Source organism: Ixodes scapularis, unplaced genomic scaffold (genome assembly GCF_016920785.2).
Source record: "Ixodes scapularis isolate PalLabHiFi unplaced genomic scaffold, ASM1692078v2 PGA_scaffold1__304_contigs__length_218370807, whole genome shotgun sequence".
Lineage (NCBI taxonomy): Eukaryota > Metazoa > Arthropoda > Arachnida > Ixodida > Ixodidae > Ixodes > Ixodes scapularis.
The window spans coordinates 127,297,196-127,300,976 of NW_024609846.1; the positions used below are offsets into that span (position 1 = coordinate 127,297,196).

Genomic DNA, 3,781 nt, shown 5'->3' on the forward strand with positions numbered 1-3,781 from the left:
ATTAAACACTTCCCGCACGGTGTTGATCAGTGGAAATGAAATGCCTCTACAAAGTCCCTGGACGTCGTCGAGGTCGACGTCTGCGATGAACGCGCAGTCCGGCCGGTAGGCAGTCAGCAGATCGTGAACCTGCGGAACGTCAGAAGACAAAGATGCTCGGGAAAGCAGATTGTGGCTCTTTTCCGCTGTCCCGCAAAGTCGCGGTCACTCTGCAAATGCATTATACAAAAAGACAGCTACCAGATACTGCCTGAGGCGTGTTTCTTCCTTGTATGGCAGTGCTTAAAGTCAGGAGGAGGGGCTCAAACTTCCCGACGGATTTTGAAGGGGGTTCTGAGACCCTTTCGGAGAGGGTATCCAACCGTCGCGCACCTAGAGGCAAAGTTGAGAACTGAACGTATGGGTACACAATTTATTTAGGCGTGTTTCTGACGCATCGCTCGACTGACGTATAGCCGAAAGCTGTGTCAACGTTTGGATGCATAAACATATGTTTAGTTTAACGGCAAGCTGCTTGTCAAACTATGTACCACTAAGCACCCCCTCCCCCCTCTTCCCCGAGCGGACCTTTGCCGGTACGAGACTTTACGGAGTTTTAGGGAACCGTTCTTGCACACCCGATTCGGTACGATGGGCACTACGGTACGAAGTGCGAATATAACAGTCTACTGGGGTAGCGCATGCGCAGTGCGTACCGGAGGGCCGATCGCACCGTATCGGGTGTGCAAAAACGGTTCCCTGAAATTCTCTAATAAGACACTTGGACTCGCCACGTCTTGCCTTTCTTAAAGTATACGGTGCCATGGAGCGCGTCTCCAAATGGTGTGTTTAGCGTCCTATCCGGCCCATACATCAAAAGTGGCCCCGAAGTGGCAACAAATGACATCACTGAAGTCGGAGCGTCATGCTGTCGGAAGACGCGATCCTGGCGGTTGGTCGGAAAAATTCTGGCGAAAAGAAGGAGCGAACGCGAGTGTCGCTGTCGTCGCGGCGTTCCAACTTCTGGCTGCCGACACTTCCGTGGACTGTCACACTGGAGAGCGATCTGCAGCGGAACAGGCGGCCGCCACATCCAGCACCACTGCTGGGACACTGCCAGGATCGCGACCGGCGACAGCATGACACTTCTATGACGTCACGAGGCGGAAATCGAGAGACCACTGTTTTGGACACAGTAAACATACCAGTCTGAGACGTTTTCCAAGCACCATACTTCAAAACCCACAAACACGCCAAGACAATTTTTTTAATGCGGTGCGACTGATTGGGGTGTTAGGATACTACCCAATCGTTTTGCTTCAAAGTCACGTGTTTTTTTTTTTTTTTTTTTTTTTTTTTTTTTTTACAAGAAGAATAAGTTGAAGTTAAAGCGCCCACGCGGGCTCAGGTGGTACACTGGGACGTCACGCCTTTTCCAGAAGAGGTCGCGATGGTTGGGAGGAGGTACTCGCGGGTGTATTTCTGTACTCATCGTGCTCTCTGGAAACGCGTAGGTCTTTTAATATTATTATTAGTTCTATTATCAGCTTATTTGGGAGCCATTTTATTCCGTTCGCTTTTCGGTGGTGAGAGGTTGGTTGTATCGTTACTGTAAACTTTGAAGTTGTGAGGTAGGGTGCAGTGACCGGCTTTAAGAGTAATGCCTCGTAGATGATATGTGAAGAGCTGAAAATCTGATAAGGCAATTGTACTTGAATTGAACTGGAGCTGATGAATATACCCTTTTCATTGTGTAAACGAAAGTAGTGGGCTTAGGCGATGTCTACTGAGATTTACGGCGTTTCTTTAGTGGATGTCACGCGGCCACCCAAAATCAAAAACGAACAGCAGCAATTTGCGGGTTTCATATTTCTAAATTTCCTGCTCATCTCTCTGTACCGAACTTGGCAGGCTCGAATCTTGGTAGTACAACTCATTAGCCGCTAGCGCATCTAGTAAGCAAGTTGCACATATATTTTATGTAACCGAATGCATATTTCATATGATCCACGTCTGGTTCTCCTTTTTACACTCACCACAACTGGTGTTCGCAAGACAGCAGGAGTCTTTGCTACAGGCTTGTAGAAAAAGGGGAAGCCCCAGACCCCCCCCCCCCCCTCCTCGAAAAAAATCCTGGCTGCAGGTCTGCTCCAGAATGTAGTAGATCAAACCATTCAAGTGAAGGCAGACACTCGTGTACACCTGCTTGAACAAGCTTATACTCGCAACATCGTGCATCGCCGTCCTGTCGTCCAGAGTCACCTTATCGGTTTCCACTCCTTCCTTGTTATCTCATAAACATTATTTTAATCAATATAGATTCAGCAATAATAATCTTTGGAGACGGGGAGGAAGGGGGACAAAGCATAAACACAAACCTCCAAAAACAGCTTTGTGACTGGTGCGCGACTGAAAAAATAAGCCTGGCCCTGGTGTCGAACCAGGGACCTCTCCATTTGCAGTGGAGCGCTCTACCAACTGAGCTAACCATGAGTTAAACCTCAGTAGAGCACACTGGTTTTAAAACCCACCACCAGTCTGGCATTAACAAGGGTGACCGGCCCGCATTTTTAAGGCTATAATGATGATGCTTTTAATGCAAAGTAGCAAGCGAGCTAGACAAGAATAACGATAATAATTTCTGGAGAAGGGGAACAAGGGGGAGAAAGGGCAAACCCAAATTTACAAACACAGCCTGTTCCCTTTCTTCAGGAATTATTATCATATTCTTGCTCACCTTGCTTGCACCTTTGTATTAGTTGTGTCATCATAAGAACCTTAAAAATGCAGGTTGTTCATCCTCGACAGACTGGTGGCGGCTGATAAAACACGTTTGCTCAAACTGAGGTCTAACTCCTGGTTAGCTCAGTGGGTAGAGGGCTCCATTGGAAATGGAGGGGCCCTCGGTTCGATATCAGGATCAGGCGTATTCTTTTAATTAGCGCACCAGTCACCTACCTGTGCTTGGAGATTTGTGTTTCTCCTGTGCCCTCCTTGTTTTCCTTATCCAGAGATTATTATCGCTATTCTTGTCCACTTTTGCATTAATTGCGTCATCATCATTAATTCAGCGTTTTGAAGGCTATACGAGTTGGAATATTTAGGGCAACTCTTCAAGCAAAACCTACGAGGCATACTCCTGCAGTCGGTCACTACTGGGTGCATTCCACGGCTCATCTTCAACTTCTATAGCAGCAATATAACCAACCCTCTTGAGCCGAAAATTGAACAGAACATTGTCTAAAAGACTCGTGGAAGTGCAAAAGATTAAAAAAAAGTAATAATAATCTAAAGGCTTACGCGCGGTCGCCGTGCAGTGTAAACTCTGTTTCACTTAAAAGGGGAGTGTATAGCAGAAGCTGCAAGAGCGATCACCGGGCTTTCAGCGCCGCTGCCAAGCGTCCAAGAACGAAAACTTGTCCAGTGCAATCGTTTTTCGGGCCAACATGTTCGTTCATGTATAGAGGCTGAGGAGTGAAGCAATCAACCGCCCCGACCTCTACCTTCTTTGCTTTTCGCGTAGACCCCGGCAAAGCTCAAATGTTCATTCAGCTACTCCCTCCTGACATAAAGGCACAGTGTACCAAATACTCCCCCCCATATCAGGCCATACCCTCAGTTCTAAACTTCTAAGGTTTTGTTGTACATAGTATAAAAACATGTCAACATCATTAAATCATACAATCCGCACTACCCTCTTGTCTTGCCAAGTGATTAACATATTATTTGGGCTTGTGCGACGGCTTCGGTCATCTTTAAAAGAATTACCTTTTCTTTTTCAGTTAATGAACCTAAATTCCTG

The 3,781-nt window shown here is 46.8% G+C and overlaps 1 non-coding gene across 1 annotated transcript; it reads right to left on the reverse strand.

The window, feature by feature from the left end:
* Window positions 1-2,399: 2,399 nt before the first annotated feature.
* On the reverse strand, window positions 2,400-2,472 carry Trnac-gca. The gene has a single exon. It is a non-coding gene; the product is annotated as a tRNA-Cys (tRNA).
* Window positions 2,473-3,781: the final 1,309 nt, after the last annotated feature.